Below are 23,925 nucleotides of genomic sequence, written 5' to 3'. Positions count from 1 at the left end.
GGGGATTTTTTCCTGTGTTGATGTATGATTTGTTTGCAGATATATATATATATATATATATATATATATATGATATTTGAATTTATTCACATGTTTCAACATTTCAAGGAGCAGGCACCCAGGCAGGCAGGCAGGCAGGCAGGCAGGGCTGGTGTATAATGCTGGTCTCAGGATACCTGCAAGTATGTGTATGTGTCTTTTACACATAAATGTACGCATACACATAGATGCATAGAGTAAGTAATGCTAACTACAGCTATGCGTTGCTAAGCTATAGCACGCGTTGCTTGGCGGAGCGAGGCGTCATTGGATTTGCTAAGTGCATACACACTGTGTTTTATATATATATCAGATTTGTTCATTGCCATACATCAGCACTACTGTTTTGAAGGCATGCGAATTTGTCACCATTTGTGTTGGCGCAGAGACGCTGTTCATGTAAAGATGAACAATAAAGTTATTAACACAAATAACTGTGATCAACCAATGCCACCACCTGATTGGTTGATAGATGCCATTGTTAACATGGCGGAGACACGAAGGGCAGACCCCTTTACACATGCGGAGCTGAGGGTTCTGGTCTCCGTCATGGAGACAAGGCTGGGCCGTGCGGGGCCCTTTATCACTAACCGCCATAAGCGGAGGGCCTATGCTGCGGCAGGGCGCCGTATTTACGCCCGCACTCGGGTGCGGAGGTCCCTCGGGCAGCTCGAGAGGCGGTGGTCGGACCTCCGCAGGCGCCAGCCCCAGCTCTTGCAGCAAATCAGGGGCGAAATTGCTGATTGTGAGTATTTTAGCTATGAAATTTCGCACTTACAACATAGCATATATAAACAATAACATGTGTCTCATGATAAGTGGGTGTCCATGGGTTTAAAAGTCCATAGACTGTTATGTGTGCTTCTTCCTGGTTAACATGCAGTCATGTGGCTTTTATATGTAATGACATAGCATTGAGGATTCTGATGCATACAATGTGCCAGATCTAATATGTGTTACACATTGATAAATGCCAGGGTTGTAATGTTTGAACAAATTACTAACAATCACATAATAATTTAAATGTCACATTTTTGAGTCCATTAACAGTAAGGAGCTACTTGCCTGCATCGTTTGCCATCATTATCACCCTTCCATGTATGTCTTGTTATGGATTAATACATGTGCCCCAATGACCCGACATTGACCATGATTTTTTTTTCTACCACACAGCACGAGCCCGAGCCCGACAGGCCCGTGAAGAGGCCGAGGCAGACCTGGCCCAGGAGGAGGCCCAAGACCCTGAGGAGGAGGTGGCGGCAAGGGTGGAGGAGGAGGAGGAAGTGGAGGAGGAAATGTTGGAGGAGATGGTGGAGGAGGTGGTGGAGGAGGAGGAGGTGCCTGAGGAGGTGGTGGTGGAGGAGGTGGAAGAGGAGTTGGTGGCAGAGGAGGAGGTGTTGGTGGCGGAGGAGGAGGTGGAGGAGGAGGTGGTGGTGGTGGAGGAGGAGGTGGAGGAGGAGGAGGTGGAGGAGGAGGAGGAGGTGGAGGAGGAGGTGCTTGTGGCGGAGGAGGTGGACGTGGTCATGGTGGCAGAGGAGCTGGCGGAGGAGGGGGCTGAGGAGGCCACGGTTGCCCCAGAGGATTCCAATTCCGAGGGGGAGGAGGCGTGCCAAGCCCCGGAGTCCCAGCAGATCGGTATGTTTACATAATGCATCATTCATGAAGTAGTTGTACTGGTATTTGTTATGTAGCACTGGTGATTAAAAATTTTGTTCCAATACTATTCATATAGACCCCAAAGTGGGTAGCTACAGATACAGGTACGGGTTAAATGGGGTGTCCAAGGCATCCCTTTCATCCAGGACACCTCTCAATTACACAGGTTTGTGGGATGGGTTGGAGCTCCATTTTGAATGCCACATAACCGTTGTAGTTAAACAGGATCCTGGAGTAAAGGGATGAGTGGATCATTTGTGGATTAAATTCACCTGCTGCAATCGTAGATTATGACCCATCAAATAGTGGAATCTATATTGTTGGTGAATGTTATTTATAAACTCTAGGATGTATGCTATAAATGGAGTATGGCCCGGCCTACCTTGGAATGGAGTCAGAAGTTGCCAGTGTCCCAGGAGCCTCCTCTACCTAAACACCCCCTGTAGTTCAGATTGTTTTTTTGCCCTCACAGAATTGTAGGTTGGTTTAGACAGAATTATGATTTTGAGGATGTGTACTGTGCATTCCTGACATTTGCATAACTCCCATGCCACGAACCATCACTGAACTTAGACTGAGCAGATTGTGACAAGTTCTTATTGACGGAGGCCATGACATGCTTGTCATTGGTTAGTCATGGGTGGGTTGTGACTGAGAAGAAACACTATGACTGTTATGTCTTCTGCAGAGTAAAGGGTAGAGGCAAAAAAAGACAGTATGTAGTAAATAAGTTTGCATGTATGTATTATGTATGTGTCATATCTATTTATCTATGTGTGTCTCTATCTCTCTACATAGATATATATATATATATATATATATATATATATATATATATATATATATACACACACATGTCACCTAGCATTTGTGCAATTTATGTCGCAGTATGTGAAATGTATGCATGAATAACATGATTAATTTTTGCCCCTTTGACATGCCCACAGATGACACCACACCGGCAGATGAGGGGGTGCGTGGGGCCCTCCTGCGGGCGGAGCACCACTTGAGGCTCCTGCTAGCCGACCTGCAGGACCTCAGAGATCTGCTGATTTAATTTATTATTTGATATTTTTTTATTTATATGTTCATTGTGTTTTCTAATAAATTGTTTATGCAAGTTCACAGTTGTTGGTTTTCTTTGCACATTAAACAGTATATGTGTAGATTGTTTATAATCTTTTACACAGGGTGTAATACAAACCATTGCACTTAAATTGCTGTAAGGGTTAATGTGTGCAATGCATGTGTTAGGCATGCTTGTAAGGATATATTGGCATTTAATTGATTCCAATTCCAAATAAGCAGTTTTTTATGAGGATAGGTAATTGAATAAGTGGGTCATGTGATGTCTTGCAGAAGATACTTAATAGTGGGTTGTTTGGCGTAAATACTCCGCTTACGTGCGGTAGCACCGCTTGGCTCCCGTTCGGATGCGGTATTCCCGAGCATACTCTGTAATACTCTGTAATACCGTGCATAATCGGAGTGTTTCTCCCGCACACGCATGGTTTGTATGTCGTCCGTAAACACGCCCTGTTCTTAAAGAGTGAGTCCGTCCGAATGCGGAGGACACGTGGGCGTTTCTACGGACGATGGCCGCATGCGGCAAAACACCGTAGCGTGCGGACCGCTCCGTAAGAATGCGGGAATATCCGCACCGATCAGAATAAGGGCCATAGTTAGTTCATAAGTACTAAAAATCCATTTACTAAAAGTTCAAATGAGAACATTCTGTAATACAAACATATTTATACTGTCTAATTTATACTTTCTAATGTTTCCATAATGAGACTATGTACTGAGTACTGAGACAGGACTATACATGTGTTTGTATCAGTTATATAAAAGGATTACATTGGTTATATGACTACTTGCTACAATTACAAGGTCATCTCCTTGGGACACTTTGGGTTGCCAATAGTCAAGAACATTTTATTAGCCCATAATATATTTTATCATGTACAACTTAACAATTCAAGGACATGGACAAAGACTTTAAATAGAACAGGAATTTTGAGCAAAACTGAAATATTTATTACGGGAACTATGCAAGATTGGCTGTGAGAAAGACAGACACATGGGTGTGGTGGGAAGGTAGTAGCAGAAATGCTCTCATGCATACAGAACACTGGAGTTTTAAGATAATCAACAATTAAAAAATAGAACTCCCAGTTCAAATGTACTTGTTTCACTGTAGTTTTCAGGAGCTTCCTGTACCAATACAAAATATTGATATCAGCTTAAATAATTATAAAATGAGATTAAAACAGTGTTAAAATATTATTATTTTAATTTTACTATATCTGTCCAGTGCTATATACAGATTTGTCCTCATTTAACTAACCTACCAAATTGATATTCATATTGCTTTGCTTGATTCAAAATCATCTTGTACTAAAGCATACCACCCATTGGGGCAGATGTATTAAGCCTTAACAAGAGATAAATGCAAGGGTGATAACGAGAGATAAACGTCCAGCCAATCACCTGCTAACTGCCATGTTACAGGCTGTGTTTGAAAAAAGTCAGTAAGACGCTGATTGGCTGGACGTTTATCTCTCTTTATCACCCTCGCATTTATCTCTTGTTAAGGCTTAATACATCTGCCCCAATGTTCTCAAGTTTCAAGGGACAGTCATGTTTTTTGTGACTGTAACATTGTCCATCCCTCAGGCAGCAGTGTCCCATATATATTTATTTATTTACAATTTCTTATATAGCGCAGAAGATTATGTTGCACTTTACAATTGTAGACAGTGATAAAACAAACTGGGTAGCTTCAGACAGACTTAGAGGTAATAGGGCCCTGCTGCAAGCTTACAATCTATAGGGACATAGGAGGGAAACACAAGGACAAGCACCAGTAATAGCATAGAAGTCCCCTCAAGTTGCAAGTCCAGAAGAAAAGCTATAAGATACATAATTGCTTCAGAGGGTTATGTGTGTGGAACCTTAATATGATAGGCTTGCCTGAAGAGGTGAGTTTTCAGGGAACGCTTAAAAGTTTGGAGGCTAGTGGAGAGTCTTATTGTGCATGGAAGGGCTTTCCATAGGGTGGGAGCAGCCCAATGAAAGTCCAGTAATAGTGAATAGGAGCTTGTAATCTGTGCAGAAGAGAGACAAAGATCTTGCACAGAGCGGAGTGGTCAGGATGGGAGATATTTTGAGACAAATAAAGAGATAGATGCTGTTTTTTATGGGTAATAGCTTTATATGTGAGTAGAAGTATTTTATATTGAATACGGTAAAATACAGGTAACAAATGGAGGGACTGGCAGAGCGGATTAGCAGACAATGAGCATCTTGCTAGGAAGATCAGCCTAGCAGTAGCATTTAAAAACAGATTGCAGTGGTGAGAGTCTGTTCTTGGGAAGACCAGTTAGGAGACTATTGCAATAGTCAATGCGGGATATAATGAGTGCATGGATAAGGGTTTTAGTAGTGTCTTGTGTGCGATAGGGTCGTATTTTGGATATGTTTTTTAGATGCATGTAACAGGATTTGGAGACAGATTGAATGTGGGGAACAAAGAACAGTTCAGAGTCGTGGATGACCCCTAGGCAACAAGCTTTTCCGGTAGGGTAGATTGTCGAGTTGTCAACATTTATGGATATATCAGGATGGTAACTGTTCTTGGCTTGTGGGAATATAATTAATTCAATTTTGGAAATATTGAGGTTGAGGTGTTGAGAAGACATCCAAGAGGAGATGGCAGAGAGACATTCACTTGGCCTAAAACCACTGGTGACAACTCTGGTGTTGATAGATAGATTTGGTGGTTCGCCCGCATACAAGTGATACTGAAATCCGAAAGAGCTGATTAGTTTGCCAAGAGATGAGGTGTATATTGAGAAAAGCAGAGGACCTAAAACTGAGCCTTGCAGAATTCTGACTGACAGAGGTAGTGATAAGGAGGTAGAGTCAGAGAAGCGAACACTGAAAGAGCGATCAGATAGGTAAGATGTGAACTAGGAAAGGGCTTTATCATTAAGACCTAGGGAGTGTAGTGTTTTATGAGAAGAGTGTGATATACGGTGTCAAAATGCAGCAGAAAGATCTTTAAGAATGAGTAGTGAGTACAGAAAAATATGCAGCTAAACATATATTGAACAACTTAAAAAAGATAAATATAGTAGGGATATAGATAATAATGTAATAACTGTGGGGTTTCATTCATTTTAGTCTAAAGTTCTAAAAATAACTTCATATAGCTACAGTATATTAATCCTCATAGGCCTTGGCTCAGAGAACAAAAAGTTCTGACTCTACAAACTGTACATAAACTGTCTGAAGTTATCGTTCTCCCAGTATAAAGTGATACACTGTTGTATGCTTTTCACCAGTGGCATAAGTTCATCCCAATTGCCCAGAGGCAAGAAAAATGTTGGTGCCCCACACCTCTGTCACGCAATAAAAACAGACACTTCTGTATAGGGGTGGATTCAAATCAAAACAACAGGGGGACCATGACAGGGGGGGCGGGGTATTTGTGTGTGCTCCCAAAACAATGGGTGTGGTCTCACAACTATTTCTTGGCCTCTGAAAGCATGATGAGGAGATGAGGAGAAGCAGTGGTGAAAAGTGAAAAGGTGATGGGGTGGAGAAGGAAGGGAGGCAGTGATGGAGTGGGGAGTGAGAGGTACAGTAAAAGGGGAGAGTGAGAAGGAAAGGGGGAGTGAGTGAGAGGGTGGAGAGAGAAGGGCGGAAGGGGTGGAGTTTTGGACAGAGAGAGTGGGGGAGTGAGAGAAAAGAGGAAGTGTGGAGTTTTGGACAGAGAGAGTGGGGGAATGTGAGAGAGGGGAGAAAAGTTGAAAGTAAGTGTGAGAAGTTGGGGAGGATGAGAGTGTGAGAGGGGGGAGAGTGTGAAAGATAGAGAGGGTTCTAGGTGGAGAGGAAGAGGGCTGAGCATAGAAAGGGGGGTGAAAGAGGGAGGGTGAGAGGGGTTGAGTGTGAGAGAGTGTGAAGAGACAGAGTTGAGAGAAAGGGGGGAGAGAGTGTGAGCGGAAAGCAAGACAGAGGGGGTTAAAGAGAGAGGAGATGGTGAGAGGGTGTAGAGGAGAGAGAGTTTTAGAGCGAGGAGTGAGAGAGTGGGATGAGAGCGGAAGAGTGAGTGTGTGAGAGGGGGAGAAGAAAGGGGGATGAGAGATATTGAGAAGTGAGAGGGGGGAGTGAAAAAGGTAGAAAAGAGATAGGGGTGAGAAAAGGAGTGAGTGGGAGAGAAGGGTTAGTGTAAGGGAGGGGGGAGTAAGTGTGAGAGAGGAGAAGAATAGAGGGGAGGTTGAGGGGAGAATGAGTGTGCGAAAGAGGGAGACAAGAGAGGGGTCTGGTATGATTCAGCGACAGTCGGGATCCCGACAGTCATTATCCCGATGTCGGGATCCCGACTGCCTGGTCTCAGACAGCGTGGCCAGCATAACAAAGCCCCTTGCGGGCTCGCTGCGCTTGCCACCTATTCTATTCTCCCTCTATGGGGGTCGTGGACCCCCACAAGAGAAAATAGCCGACGGCCGAAGGGAACCCGGCCATCTGTGTTTTAACAGTCGGGATCCCGATGTCGGGTTAATGACTGTCGGGATCCCGACTGTTGGGACCTCGTCCGGCACCCCAAGAGAGAGGGGGTGGGAGAGAGTGTGAAAAAAAGGGAGAAAGTCAGAGAGGGGGGAGAGGGAGTGTGCAAAAGAGGGAGAGAAGAGAGAGAGAGCAATGATAGAAGTGTGCAGGGAGCAGCATACAGATCAACATTACCTTCTCTGTGTCACTGGATCCCCGTAAGAATGGGAGTGCTCATGGGGGTGGCGGGGGTGCCCAATGTCCCATAGAGGTGTTGCAGCTCCCAGTATTTGTCCTGGCTCCCTCCAAGAGTGGTATACGGGTCGGCCTGCTTCTGTGTGAGGTGATATGCGAGTCGTCCGGCTTCTGTGATATGCGGGTTGGCTGTTTAATATGTAAAAAAAAAATCACATAAACGACACGGGTTGTTCATTCACGTGCCTTGGTGACCCTCCAAAATCCGCCACTTTCTCTGTCACTCAACACAAACACACACCTGTTTCACTCAAACATGCGCATGCTCAAACACCTTACACTTAACAGACACACACATCTCTGTCACTTAAAAACATTGACACACCTGTTTATTTACCAGCATTTTATGGGTGTTCCCATGGTAATTGGCCCTTGACGTGGGTGCCAGGGGTGGACAGCTGACATCACCGGATGTCAGCTGCCTGCCAAGTTCCTCTCGAGTGTGCACGCATATCTAAGTGTCCTGAGAGTCACTTTAAATATGCGTGCATGTTCCACATCATTGGATGGTCGGCGACCATCGAATCATGTTGGTGCTTCCACGTAGCCTGCGAATGGATGTTAAACATCCATTTGCAGCCCATGAGAATGAACGTGGCATGCAAGGAGGGGGGAGGGGGGAACGTATCATACACCTATACACATGCATATATAGTCACACATATATACACATACTGTTACACCCTTATACATACCTAGACTTATTCATACATATAGTCACACACCTATTCACCCATGCACACAGATAAAAACATACAGTATTTAATAGTTACACACAAACACACAGATAAATACATACTGTACACAATAGTTACACACACACACACACACACACACACACAGATAAATACATACTGTGCATAATAGTTACACACACAGATAAATACATACTGTACATAATAGTTACACACACACACTCACACACAGATAAATACATACTGTACATAATAGTTACACACACACACACACACACACACACACAGATAAATACATACTGGATATAATAGTTAAACACACACACAAAGTCACACTCACCATGCTGCTGCTGATGGGCCTGGCTGGTAATGACTGTGTGTACAGTCCAGTCCAGTGCCGTGTAACCACGCCCCCTTTTAAGACTGCTCCTCCGGAGCCACTCGCTGAAAGTAAAATTAAGCTCCCAGCAGCCTTGAGCTTCTTGCAGCAAGGTCTGCTAGGAGCTGTCGCTTATTTTCATTTTCTTTAATGCGGTGCACCATGCTCCCTTCTATGTGCCCCCCTAGTGGCTAACGCCCGGTGGCCAATGTCTCCATTGTCTCCGGGAGTTACACCACTGCTTTTTACAGTAAGGCAGGTATTCAATTACATTTCTCGCTATGTGCAGCAAATCCTGTTTAGGATTCGCTGCACATTGGCATGGTTCCGAAGGGCTGGAGCATTCGCTGCTAGCCCCCCCTCTCACCCTATTCAATGCCTCAGGGGCATGGCGGCAGGCAGGGAGATGGAAGCCTTCCTGCCTGTCCCAGAATGTGTGGAGGAGAAGGAGGGCTCCCAGGGACACAGGCATCACAGTGCTGCCCCCCCCCCACCTCCCCCAGAGAGCTGGCAGGGGATGCGGTGGAGGGACCAGTGTGCAGTGTATATCTAATTAGAGGCTCCCCGCCCCCTGCTGGCGAATGTGTAAAAAAAAATTTTTTTAATTAAATATATATTCATGTGCTGAAAGCACAAAAATAATAATAGCATGCCCCTTCAAATAATAAAATTATTGATTTTTTGACACCAAAAAAAAAAAAAACTTACTTTAAGAACACTTTCCAGTTCACCTTAAAAAGACATTGATTACAAAATGGGAAATCATGGCGAAAACCAGCAGTTCTCCATCCTAGCATTGAATACACTCTTGCCGAATCCCAGCTTTCTGCGAACAGTGAACATTGAATAGGGTGAATCAGATTTTCAGTGTAAAAGATTCACTGCAAGGAGTGAAAACAGCCAGATTCCTAGAAAAGAATGGTGAAGCGGGGGCATTGAATACTTCCCAATGTGTTGTAGAAATAATGTAGGTATAAATGAACACTAGATTGAAGTCACCGTGCTGAGGACATCATGGACCTTCAGCCAGCAATGCTGGAAAACTGCATTATTCACATTCCGTTCAATGTTCTGTGTGGTTCATTTCAAAAGCCCAGCCATAAAAGTAACAGAAGAAGTCTGACATAATAGACAGGTTAATGTAAACGTTACATGAAGAACCACGCATTCCAGCTGTAGAAATAGTCCATCGCTGTTTGCATTTGCTTGTGAAGCAGCAGGAGCCTCGACACCGAAAGTTAAAAATATTCTTTGCTTCTTATTGGATGGACAAAACCCACATGAATGTTAACTTTGTACTTACTAAAATATACTAAATAATAAAGACACAGAATATGCTACTACTTGTATTACTTTAACGATGGCAGAGATGCACAGCCCATGACTCAACTCAAGTGAAGTACTAGCCTGCTCTGCCAGCCTCAAGTTGACATTTATAAAGGAGAGAAAGTTTAAAAGCAAACACTGAACTGAAGGAATTTTCATTTTTTTTCAAGTATGAGAGAATGAGAATATATCTATAAATAATAAGAAGGGGACGTTTTAGAAGGAAGAAATTAATTGTACTGTACAAAATCAGGTTGGCTTGGTCCTGTCAAAACAATATTGGACAACATTTGGAAATAGGCTGAAACATACATATTGGTGCTGGAGAAAGTTTCAGTTAATTACCAAAGTGTGTGTGTGTGTTTGTGTATATGTATATAACATATACATGGGTTTGGGTTAAGCTTGGCCTGCTAAGCCCAGCTTCTAATGAGCTACAGTACTAGCAACAATCTTACAGTACGTATCCTTTCCAAAATTCAACTCCCATTCTATGAAAGTGTAATATACACTATTAGTTACACATGCACCTTATATCTGTCATTTAGTGTATTATATCATGCTTATTGATGTTATTATGTGTTATTTTAAGTATTTGTTGTAATAAATTGTATCAAATTTATTGTGTTATCTCCTTCCTCAAAGCGCAGTTTAATTCTTTGTTTTTATCTTGTATATGTATTAAGAGACAGACTATCCCTAATTCAAACTGCTGCTAAATTTTAATGGAGCCCTCAGCAGCACCTGGTATTTGCCCTAGTGGCATTACACACTCTTTGAATATTCTATTCTATACTATTGTAAGATCTCCTGTGCAGCGAGAAGCCAGCAGCCACCACAGCCAGACAGGGCCGTCTTTTCGCAGTAGCTTAACCCCTTACCGCCGCAGCCTGTTTTTGCCTTCCTAACAGAGCCCTTTTTTTCAAATCTGACATGTATCACTTAAGTGGGGATAACTTTTTTTTGCTTTTACTTATCCCAGTGATTTTGAGATTGTTTTCTCGTGACACATTGTACTTCAAGTTAGTGGTAAATTTTGGTCGATACAGTCTGTGTTTTTTTGTGAAAAATACCAAAATGTCGTAAAAAAATTGAAAATTTAGCAATTTGCAAAATGTTAAATTTTCTGCTTGTGAGACAAATAATCATACCACTCAAAATAGTTAATAACTAACATAGACCATATGTATACTTTATGTTTCCATCATTATTTCAACCTCCTTTTAATTTTTTTGGACACTAGGAGGCTTAAAATATTAATAGCAAATTCTCAAATTTTCAAGAAAATTTCAAACACTGATTTTTTTTGCAGATTTTCAATTTTAATACATTTTTCTAAGGAACACAGTAGATTTTACTAGAGAAATGTGACTAAAAATTGATTCCCCCAATTCTTTTGTTTTCATAAATATCCTATATGTGGCAATAGTGTGCACGTTGACCAAACCACAGGCTTCATAATAGAAGGAGCACCTACTTGATTTTGGAGCCTCCTTTTTATGAGATTATTTTTTAGGCACCATGTAGGTTTCTAGGCACCATAAGATGCTAAAAGTTAGGAACCCCCCCACAAGTGACCCCATTTTGCAAACTACACCCCTCTGGGAATTCATCTAGGGGTATAGTGTACATTTCAAACCCCCAGGGGTTTCACCAATTGTGGTACAACTAGGCAGTGAAAATGAAAAATTAAATTTTTTACACAAAAATGCAGTTCTGGCTCAAAATTTTTCATTTTCACAAGGAATGAAGGAGACAAAGCACCCCAAAATCTGTGCCCCAATTTCTCCCGAGTACGGCAATGCCTCACATGTGACCAAAAAATACCATTTGGGTGCATGGCAGGACTCAGAAGGGAAGGAGTGATATTTGGATTTTGCAGCACAGATTCTGGTGGAATGTTGGTGGGTGCTATGTCGCATTAGCAAGACCCCCGAAGCACCAATACAGTGGAACCCCCCACAAGTGACCCCATTTTGCAAACTACACCCCTCAGGGAATTCAACTAGGGGTATAGTGTACATTTCAAACCCCCAGGGGGTTTCACCAATTGTGGTACAACTGGGCTGTGAAAATGAAAAATTAAATTTTTTACACAAAAATGCAGTTCTGGCTCAAAATTTTTCATTTTCACAAGGAATGAAGGAGACAAAGCACCCCAAAATCTGTGCCACAATTTCTCCCGAGTACGGCAATGCCTCACATGTGACCAAAAAATACCATTTGGGTGCATGGCAGGACTCAGAAGGGAAGGAGTGATATTTGGATTTTGCAGCACAGATTCTGGTGGAATGTTGGTGGGTGCTATGTCGCATTAGCAAGACCCCCGAAGCACCAATACAGTGGAACCCCCCACAAGTGACCCCATTTTGCAAACTACACCCCTCAGGGAATTCAACTAGGGGTATAGTGTACATTTCAAACCCCCAGGGGGTTTCACCAATTGTGGTACAACTGGGCTGTGAAAATGAAAAATTAAATTTTTTACACAAAAATGCAGTTCTGGCTCAAAATTTTTCATTTTCACAAGGAATGAAGGAGACAAAGCACCCCAAAATCTGTGCCACAATTTCTCCCGAGTACGGCAATGCCTCACATGTGACCAAAAAATACCATTTGGGTGCATGGCAGGACTCAGAAGGGAAGGAGTGATATTTGGATTTTGCAGCACAGATTCTGGTGGAATGTTGGTGGGTGCTATGTCGCATTAGCAAGACCCCCGAAGCACCAATACAGTGGAACCCCCCCACAAGTGACCCCATTTTGCAAACTACACCCCTCAGGGAATTCAACTAGGGGTATAGTGTACATTTCAAACCCCCAGGGGTTTCACCAATTGTGGTACAACTGGGCAGTGAAAATGAAAAATTAAATTTTTTTACACAAAAATGCAGTTCTGGCTCAAAATTTTTCATTTTCACAAGGAATGAAGGAGACAAAGCACCCCAAAATCTGTGCCCCAATTTCTCCCGAGTACGGCAATGCCTCACATGTGACCAAAAAATACCATTTGGGTGCATGGCAGGACTTAGAAGGGAAGGAGTGATATTTGGATTTTGCAGCACAGATTCTGGTGGAATGTTGGTGGGTGCTATGTCGCATTAGCAAGACCCCCGAAGCACCAATACAGTGGAACCCCCCACAAGTGACCCCATTTTGCAAACTACACCCCTCAGGGAATTCATCTAGGGGTATAGTGTACATTTCAAACCCCCAGGGGTTTCACCAATTGTGGTACAACTGGGCTGTGAAAATGAAAAATTAATTTTTTACACAAAAATGCAGTTCTGGCTCAAAATTTTTCATTTTCACAAGGAATGAAGGAGACAAAGCACCCCAAAATCTGTGCCCCAATTTCTCCCGAGTACGGCAATGCCTCACATGTGACCAAAAAATACCATTTGGGTGCATGGCAGGACTCAGAAGGGAAGGAGTGATATTTGGATTTTGCAGCACAGATTCTGGTGGAATGTTGGTGGGTGCTATGTCGCATTAGCAAGACCCCCGAAGCACCAATACAGTGGAACCCCCCCACAAGTGACCCCATTTTGCAAACTACACCCCTCAGGGAATTCAACTAGGGGTATAGTGTACATTTCAAACCCCCAGGGGTTTCACCAATTGTGGTACAACTGGGCAGTGAAAATGAAAAATTAAATTTTTTACACAAAAATGCAGTTCTGGCTCAAAATTTTTCATTTTCACAAGGAATGAAGGAGACAAAGCACCCCAAAATCTGTGCCCCAATTTCTCCCGAGTACGGCAATGCCTCACATGTGACCAAAAATACCAGTTGGGTGCATGGCAGGACTCAGAAGGGAAGGAGTGATTTTTGGATTTTGCAGCTCAGATTCTGGTGGAATGAATGGTGGGTGCTATGTGGCATTAGCAAGACCCCCGAAGCACGGTGAAATGATGAACCTAATAATCCATAGATGTGTGGTATATTTTAAAACACTCCTTTATACATAGGCCGGGTTTGTCGGGGCAAGTTTCACAGTGGAAAATAGTATCCTTTCTTATTCCCTTTTTATAGCAAACTTTGCACCTTTTTTGTGTCCTGCCCTTTTTTGCAGTGGAGGGGATTTCGTTAGGAAAATGCTGCCCTGGTACAATACGGGGGCCAGTACTAGAAGTACTGGGGCCCTCTGCCTGCTGGTTCCCAAATATTAGGCCCTTTATGACTTCCTCTTGAAAGTGCATAAATGTCCCCCTCTGGCTGGTAGAACGGAATAGCACGTAAGCGTTATACAGTGCCATCTGGATGATATACACGGCCAGCTTCTTGTACCAGATTTTTGTTTTCCGCAGGGCACTGTACGGCTTCAGTACCTGATCTGAAAGATCCACTCCGCCCATGTACTTATTGTAATCTAGGATACAATTAGGTTTTGAGGTGTGGGTACTGGTACCTCGTACAGGGACGGAGGTGGTACTGTCTCCATGAATTGTTGTCAGTATAAGGACATTCCTCTTGTCCTTATATTTGACCAACAACATATTTTCGGTGGATTGTGCCCTGCTTTCACCCCTTCTCAGTACTTGGGCAATGTGCGTTTTTGGGAGGCCTCTTTGGTTCTTGCGCACAGTACCGCAAGCTGCTGTACCTCTTGAACCAAGGGCCTTAAACAGGGGGATGCTAGTGTAAAAGTTATCCACATAGAGGTGATAACCTTTATCCAGGAAGGGGTGCACTAAATCCCAGACAATTTTTCCACTAACACCTACGAGGGAGGGGGGGCATTCTGGCGGTTCAATTCTTGAATCCTTCCCTTCATATACCCTAAACCTGTGGGTGTACCCTGAGGTGCTTTCACACAGTTTATACATTTTTATGCCATACCTTGCCCTCTTACTGGGAAGGTACTGGCGGAATTTAACCCTTCCTTTAAAATGTATAAGGGACTCGTCGATACAAATACATTTTTCAGGGAAGTACATCTCTGCAAATTTGGCACTGAAATGATCAATGACCGGCCTGACTTTAAATAGCCGGTCAAAGGTGGGATCATCTCTGGGTGGGCACTGTGCATTATCGGTGTAATGTAAAAATTTAAGGATTGTCTCAAAACGAGTCCGAGTCATGGCCATACGGTAAAGTGGGGTGCTGTACAGAACATCTGTACTCCAATATTGCCTAATTTCTGGCTTTTTTACTATGCCCATATGTAACACCAGACCCCAAAACGTCATCATCTCTACTGCATCTACAAGGGTCCACCTAGCAAATGATGACGTGGGGTTTTGAGCAATAAACTGCTGGGCATATAAATTACTTTGGTCCACCATTAAATTTATAAAATCATCAGAGAAAAATAATTTGAAAAAGTCAATTTCTCTGAGACCTGTTGAATCAAATTGGATTCCTGGGATGGCCAAAAACTCAGGAACCTGGGGCTCAAAATTGTCTGGTGGTGGGGTCCATACGGGATCAATCATTTGGGGGGGGGTCTCAGCTGCTCTACGGGGGCGTCTTTGAGGGGGTCCCTCATCACTAGAGGAGGAAGATGAGGTTAAGACGAATCCTTCAAATTCCCCGCTTGCATCAATGGCTGTGTCAGAGTCAGAGGCAAGCATGGCATATGCCTCCTCCGCTGAATACATTCTTTTGGATGACTGGGATGACATTTGGGATGACATTTGGGAAGCCATTTTTATTTTTGTGTTTCTGTAAGTGTAATGTTTCAACACGTGTATAGTGTAGGGGGGGTACAAACTTTATTTCAACACGGGGGTATGTAGTGTGTAGTGTGTATGTAGTGCAGAAAAAAAAATACTTTATACAGGAATTTGATCCCAATAAAAAAAAAAAATTAGATCAACCCTGTGGCAAAAATGCTGATCTGTGATGTACGTCACTCATCAACTTCAAGGCAGCTTTTGGTACAACCTTGAAGGGGTTAAAAAAAAAAAAAAAAGGTCCTGCGCCAAAAATTGAGCACAGATGTTGGTCAGTAACGTCCGTCACTGAACAGCGCTCAAAGGCAACAGGAATTTGATCCAAAAAAAAAAAAAAATAGATCAACCCTGTGCCGAAAATGCTGATCAGTGATGTACGTCACTGATCAGCGCACAGTGGCCACAGGACACCCACAAAATCACAGTGTGTGTAAAAAAAAATAAAAAAAGACCCCACAGCACCCTCAAAAAAAAAAAAAGGTGATCAGTGATGCGACACTGATTACCAGTGAGGGGCAGCAGGTGCACAACCTTTGGTGCAACTGACAGTGCAACTGACAGCAACTGACAGGTATATATATATAAAAAAAAAACCCTGCACCCCCAAAAAGTTGCTGATCAGTTAATTTATACTGATCAGCACAAAAGGGGGGGCAGCAGGGGGGGCAGCAGTCAGTTGCACAGGCAGCACAACCTTTGGTGCAACTGACAGGTATATATATAAAAAAAAAAACCTGCACCCCCAAAAAGTTGCTGATCAGCACAGATATACTGATCAGCACAAAAGGGGGGGCAGCAGACACAAAATATAGCACTCTCTATCACTCTCTGTCACTATCTCTCACTATCTCTCACTATCTCTCACTATCTCTCACTATCTCTCACTATCTCTCACTATCTCTCACTATCTCTCACTCTATGACACTGCAGCAGCAGCACACAGGAAGTCACAAGATCCAGGAAGCATCCAGCTGCTGGCAGCACGCTACCAGCGGTGATCAGGTAAGTATCAGGCAAGGATCAGGTCAGTATATCACGACAGATTGGCACGGTGACCGCTCTGCACGCAATTCCAGACCGGAATGGCGTCTGCAGCGCAGTCACCGTTAGTTTAAATCACGCGCCATGGCTGTGATTGGTCCGTCGGTCCGACGGACCAATCACAGCCTTGGGGGCAGGTGGGGTGAGGTGTGGTCATCACCGGTGACCACTGGTGACCCCCTCACACCCCCTCACACCCGGCGGTGATTGATCCCTGTGTTACCGAGCGTCTGATTCGCCGGTAACACAGGAAAACGCTGCGATTGGCTGTTCACATTGAACAGCCAATCGCAGCGATCGCCGACGGGGGGGAGGCATCGCCGCCCCCCCTGGGCATGCTGGGACATGTCTGCTGTCAGGGACAGCAGACATGTTTAAACTGTCACCGCGTCTATAGACAGTTTAAAGTCATGACGTATATATACGTCATGTGTCGGGAAGTACATCCCGGCCATGACGTATATATACGTCAAATGTCGGGAAGGGGTTAATGGGCACTTGATCAGGTATATAAGGGTCCTTGATAGCTGAGGATCCCCTTTTTCCAGGAATACCAGCAGGGCCGGCGCCACCACTAGGCAAATCTAGGCATTTGCCTAGGGCGCCGGCCACTGGAGGGCAGCATTTCCCCCCCCCCCGTGCCGCGGGGGTACCTGTCCTGCGGCTGTGTATATAAAGCTTGCGGCGGCGGCAGCGGGGGGTCCCTGCAGTCAAGAAAAAACGAGCGCTATCCGCCTGGCTACGCGGAAGCGCTTCTGTTGTTGAAACACTGGCAGCACTCTGATTGGCTGAGATTCAGCCAATCAGCGTGCGCCGTGCGGCCAGTGTTTTCACAACAGAAGCGCTTCCGCGTAGCCAGGCGGATACCGCTTGTTATTTCTTGACTGCAGGGACCCCCTGCTGCCGCCGCAAGCTTTATATACACAGCCGCAGGACATGTACACCCCCCCCCCCCGGAACCGGGGTGCCCCGACCCCAACTCGCCTGGGGCGCTCCGGTGCCTTGCACCGGCCCTGGATACCAGAATTTTGAAAATCAGCCCTGGGAACCTGGAGATATCAAACTTCAAAGCAGCAGTCCACATCTGACCTATTAATTTCAATTCCCAGTCATATTGCTCAGATTTTCTCTGACTTAGAGTTTTTCAGAGAGTATATTCCAAACGCTGGGACTCTCCCCTTTCTGCTGACACTAGCGACTTGTCTCTATCATGCCCAGAACCAGAGATATCAGCCTTCCAGCAGCCGGTCCCTGTTCCAGCTCCACACGTCTGGTGTACAGTTTTATATTTTTGACAATGGATTGCTCTGGCTCCTGATCTCTGATCCCCAAGTTCCCAGCACCTCCTGAAAGTTGGGACTCTAGGTTTTTATACTATTGAAGGCTAAGAAATCTATTTCCAGATAATGGCGATATCTGCAGTCAAACAAGCTGCCCTTCCACCGAAAAATGACGAATATTAAGCCCACTCCATTATCCAACCCCCCCCCTGTGTAGGGGCGGCAGTACGCTTCGGGCTCGGTGGTTCGGGCTTGGTGGCTCGCTGCGCTCGCAACACTTTCTATTCTCTACTCCACGCCAACGTGGATAGTGGGGGTATGAAAAGGTCGGAGGACGCGTACCGCCGCCCCTCGCGGGCTTGCTGCGCTCGCCACGCTTCGGGTTGACGTTGATCGTGGGGTGGCGTTAACAATTGGGGGGGACATTTCACACTTCAGGGTGGGTATTTGGGGTCTGTGGGCCATTTAACATTGTTCCCTATGTGAAATCGGGTCAATTGGGCCATTTAACATTGTTCCCTATGTAAAATCGCGGTAATCGCGTCGGTCGCATAGCATGCGTTTTTTTGCCGCATGCGATGCGACCAACGCAATTTTTTTCCTTGCGATGCCTAAGATCAAAATCGTGGGCGCCGTTCTAGGAAACAAGTACCAAATTTTTTTTAGTGTATGACCCTACCAGCCAGTCTTTATTACTATATTGTTGGGCAAATTTGAATTGTGCTGTTATTGTTAGTTTTCCTTTTCATTTAAATAAAAAAAGTCATAATTCCAGCGCAGTCTATTTAGTTTTTATATGTTTATTGTCTTACAAAGACCTATGGGCTTCTTCTTATTTACCATCCTCTAAAGCACGTGCATTACTTGACGCGTACAGGCCAAATTAACGTATAGGCACACTGGGCCACTGTCAAGGACCCCAGAATTCTAGAGACCTTTGAGCATCGGCAGGCCATGAGCATTGGCATCCAGGCTTGTGCCTCCTGAGCTTCTTGGGAGGCAGGTAGAGATTGTTATACAGCTGCTATGATCGTGAATTACAAGCAATCATAATGACTAGGCAACATTATCTACCGCTTTCCAGCCTACAGCCAGACAGCGAATATCTGTCTGCATGTTTATTGGTGGATGACTTGGGCTATCCACCAGAGTGCTGATATCCTTTCCTTTTATGGAAGCATGTGGAGAGGTGGTGCAGGGCCACAAGAGGTGTAAATTATGCTTATCCTTTTTAATTATTATTTATTTCCATAATTCATTTACCTAGGGCCTGTAATGATGTTAAGATGGCCCAGGATGAATGTGCAAATACGATTCCAGGGTCATAAACTCGGACGCTCTTATGGGAAGGTTCTTTGTGATTATACTGTTTACTAAGGTCGCAACATCTGAATAAATAATCAAACTTTTCAGCAACAGAATCACATTTTAATTTAACCATATAATTCAGTGACAATAATTTATGTTACCTTACATTATTTACACTATACAGTAGGATCCCTAATATTGAGATAGAATGTGATCATTTAAACAAACACATATTTGCATTGATTTACAGATGGAGCCGGACTTATTGTTGCTGGCGAAACGCCAGCAGCATGTTGCTGGCGATCCGCCGGCAACACGGCGCTCCATCTGACTGAGACGAGCGTGCGTCCCCCACGCATGCGCGTCTCAGTATCCGGGCGGCCAGGCGGACGCAATACTGTCCGCCTCCCGCTCGAGGGGGCTGGGGGGCACTCGAGGACACTGCGGGGGGGTTCGGACGCCCGGTGTGGGCACCGGGCGACCGAGGGCAGCACCGTCGGAAGGGGACCTCGTGTGCGCGTCCCCTTCCGGCATACAGATGGCGCGGGGCAGGGGATGGCGGCTGGCGTCGCCATCGCCATCCCCTGCAAAGATGAATCCCGCTACATCTGTATATGCAAATAAATAAAAACCTGTCCATAATCAGTGTGAACAATGTTAGTTTAAAGAGCCCTAATATGAAGTTCTAGATCACAAATATTTTTTTTCGTCTTTTAGCAAAATAGGGAACTTTAGCCACAGCTCCCAACTTTTGTCAAGGAGGAAGAGGGGCATTCACATGCACGCTGAAGGTGTGCTGAAGATTCAGGGGCATGGCCTACCAAAAGGGATGTGGTCTATACATGTGGCTCTCCTATGAGGCCACGCCCCCAATTTCGCCTCTGTGAGGGCATGCCCGGCAGCTCCAAGAGCTGCTGGCTCTGCCCCCTGCCCCTCTGTCTGCAGGAATAGACGCTGTGCACATGCGCATAGCGTCTATTCAGGGTGACAGGGTGGACTCCCAACTCCCCCCCCCCCCACCGTGGGACACTGCCTGGGAGGGATGTGGGAACATCACAAAAAAAGCGACGTTCCCTCGATAAGCAGGACAGTTGGGAGGTATGCTTTAGCGGATGAATAACACCAATATCTTGTACCTGTGCTGACTTTGATAGGGCGTACACATGGTTTGATTTTGTCTATTTTTCTATTTGATTTTGCTTATATAAGCAAAACTGAATCGAAATTGAATCGAAATCAAACACATTTGATTTTGATTAGATTCCAAAGCGAGGCTTTGCAGCCAGGGCCATCTTAACAGCATTGTGGGCCTAGGCAAAGTCTTGCACTGGGGCCCCTACTTTAATTAAAAAAAATAAAAATAAACTTCATGCAGTGCCTCTTCTCCTGCTATCAGCCATCCAGCAATTAGCATGCTTACAGCCATTAGCTGTTTGGATGTAGGCTGTTAGAGAAGGTTTCCCAGCAGTTGTGACTTTGGGCCTTATTTTGGTTCATTCTTTCTGACAAAATCCTTCCTAGATGGACAAAACCATGTGCACTGCAGGGGGGCAGATGTAACATGTGCAGAGAGAATTAGATTTGGGTGAGTAATTTTGTTTCTGTGCAGGGAAAATACTGACTGCTTTATTTTTACACTGCAATATAGATCTCACTTTGAAGTAAAACCCCACCCAAATCTAATTCTCTCTGCACATGCATCTGCCCCACCTGCAGTGCACATGGTTTTGCCCATCTAAGAAGGATTTTGTCAGAAAGAATAAACCAAAATAAGGCCCTTTGTGTATTTCAACAGCAATCTTTACTAGCCTCACAAAAAAACTCCAGAGGTACCTGCAAAGCTCTGCTCGAAGGCCCCTAGAAATGTGTGGCTCTAAGGCAGCTGCCAAGTAAGCCCATGTGTTAAGATGGCCCTGCTTGCAGCATCAAAATTGAATATAAAAATAGACTGTGCATGCAAGTATAGATCTGTGTATAGTACTTGGCCCCATGTGTATACCTCTTTATTCTTAGGCTCTATGGGTTTATTCAATCCTGAATTATGACTTCGGAACTTTCCGACAGTCGGAAAATCCTGGCCAATATCTGGCCAATATCTCGATGTCGATAATATGTCCCTTCTCCTCTGCCTCCAGTGTTGGGAGGTACAGTATGTAAGCTGCATATTTGACATTGCAGTCTGTAGCATATTGTGTCTGGGGCATTGCTGTGTGTGGCATGATGTATCAGGGGCATTACAGCGTGTGGTATCATGTGTAAAGGGCATTTTTTGGTTATTGGGCAGATTTTTTATTTTATTTTAGTAGCTCTTCAGGTGGTTTATTTTGCCTCAAGTACCCCAAAAAAGGCTCGAGACTACTGATATAAAGTATACTGTATACAGTATTTGTGGAAGATGTGGATAACACAAACAAAAAGTTTGCAAAACACAAAGGGTGACATTCCATGGGATGAGATAAAAGCGCATTTTTTTATCTCTCTCCACATCGCCGCTCTTCGCACTTGAAATCACATTTTTTTGTAATAATTCGCATATTTAATGGGATGCGATTTGGAGGTTGAAAAGTGCGATGTAGTGCGATTTGCGGCGAAGTGGTGCGATTTTATGACACAAAAAAGTGCGATTTCTTCCGCCGGTCATGTGCGAGTTTTGGACCAACCGGAGTGCGATTTACAAGACTGTCTCCACATGACTAAGAACCCCCTAACCTATTGGCCCACCTCTGTCCCCTCCATTATACATCACACCCCCTATATAAAGGGGCAATGGCGCCATTTCACTCTTTGATAGGAAGTAAGGAGCATGGAGAGGAGCAGTGGCAGTGTGAGCAGAGGAAGAGGTGTTGGTGGCAGAGTGAGGAGTGGCAGAGGGCTGAGTGCCTCAGAATATAGGCGTCATGGCAGTTCCCAGGGAAGCCTGCTACAACACTTAGGAATTTGAGATGACCATCACATCACCACCTGTACGTTCAAAGAGTGCCGCCCACGCCGATTGACATAGACGTATCCCTGCACGTGCAGTGCCCTAATCCCAATGTGTGTGCAGTCTATAGCTCCCAGCACGTGAGGGAATGCTGAGAGTCTATAGAAAGCCACCTTGTGGTCCTGCCACTCCAACTCAGAACGTGGGAATCTGATGTATGTGCGCCACAACTTCTTTAAAGCAAGTAACACTTGAGTAAAATGCTTAGAGAAAGTGGCCTGTGATAACCCCAAGGACCATGAGGTCACAGACTGAGTGGAGCCTGTGGCCAAATAGTAGAGGGTACACATTAATTTCTGCAGCCCAGACACTGCATAGTTGCCTCCCCCGAAAGGGTCCAAATCATCTCTCACCTGCTCATATAAATCCAACAGGTTATTGCGGTTCAGCCTAAACATCCCTACAACCTGTTGATCCGAGAGGGAGTCCAGGTACAGCCGAGCACGATACATACGTGGGGTACGCAGTAGTCGGGGGGCTACCTGGATCTGGTGTGCAGCTTCCTCCCTCCTGCGCAGCTCCTCCAAATGGGCCACATCACAAATCAGCAACTCCAAACCACTCTGCAAAATCTCCATGTCTCAAACCCTCACAGGTGTCCTTAATGATGTTGTGGTATTTGTAGGGGTGTTTCTGAGTGAAATTGAGGGCACCTGTGTTGAAATTAACCATTTGTGCACTTGACCAAAGTGAGTTCTGGGCCAAATCGCCCAAAGGAACCTGGTCTGAAAAAAGTGCGATTATTAGACACCTAAAACAAAAAAACACACATCTCATCCCATAGAATGTCACCAAAAAACTCTTTTAAAATGTTAGTTGCAAAGTTGATTAGTTGTCAAGTGACATACATTAAGCAAACTGTGCCTGTGAATTTAGCATCAGTATTCAGTAGATAATAACAGTATATTATATAATTAAATTTTTTGACAGACCCATTCACACATGTGGAGGAAATAGTACACAATTCCGTGAATTGGAATATTTTGGTCAATATTTTTACATACACTACTCGCCAAATTATATCCACATGTGAGACATAGGCAGATTGTACATTTATATTTATTAAATGAAAACTCATTTTCACAATACGCCTAACATTTCCTTAAAATAACTTATTTTCCCATGCACCATAACCAAGGCCCCATACACTATGTGACTTCTCCCCTTGGAGAAGTCATATCCAAACCCCCTTGAGCCGCCCGGATCCTTCTGCGTGTGATGCATAGCATATGATTACTGTTCCCTGCCTCTGGGAGGGGGAGATCTTATGATCACATACAGTATTATCTGTAATCCGATAAACATGGGGCCACGCAGGGGATCAGATGTCACACACATGCTATTTGGCCCGATTTCATCCGATTTCTTGTCCTGAACCGCCGGAATCCAGTGAAATTGGGCCTAAATCACATAGTGTATGTACAGTATGTAACTCTTTATCCTCAAGTAATATTGTATATGTAGTAGTAGGGCAGTATGGATGGTGTAATGGTTAGCATCACTGCCTCACAACACTGAGGTCATGGGTTCTATTCCCACCACGGCCCTAACTGTGTGGAGTCTAACTGTGTGGAGTTTGTATACTCTCCTCGTGCTTGCGTGGGTTTCCTCCGGGTACCCCAGTTTCCTCTACCAGTCCAAAAATATACTGGTAGGTTAATTAACTCCTAACAAAAATTAGCCCTAGAATGAATGAGTGTGCATTTACATGTGTTAGGGAATATATAGTTG

At 44.5% G+C, this 23,925-nt stretch overlaps 1 long non-coding RNA gene across 1 annotated transcript; it reads left to right on the top strand.

The window, feature by feature from the left end:
- The first annotated feature begins 1,538 nt into the window (after positions 1–1,538).
- LOC146019534 (uncharacterized) lies at positions 1,539–2,820 on the top strand. The gene is made up of 2 exons (XR_014450588.1): positions 1,539–1,674; positions 2,643–2,820. It is a non-coding gene; the product is annotated as an uncharacterized LOC146019534 (long non-coding RNA).
- Positions 2,821–23,925: the final 21,105 nt, after the last annotated feature.

The sequence above is a fragment of the Crinia signifera genome, chromosome 7 (assembly GCF_055691185.1).
Source record: "Crinia signifera chromosome 7, ASM5569118v1, whole genome shotgun sequence".
NCBI lineage: Eukaryota > Metazoa > Chordata > Amphibia > Anura > Myobatrachidae > Crinia > Crinia signifera.
This window is presented reverse-complemented; position numbering and strand designations above follow the sequence as displayed.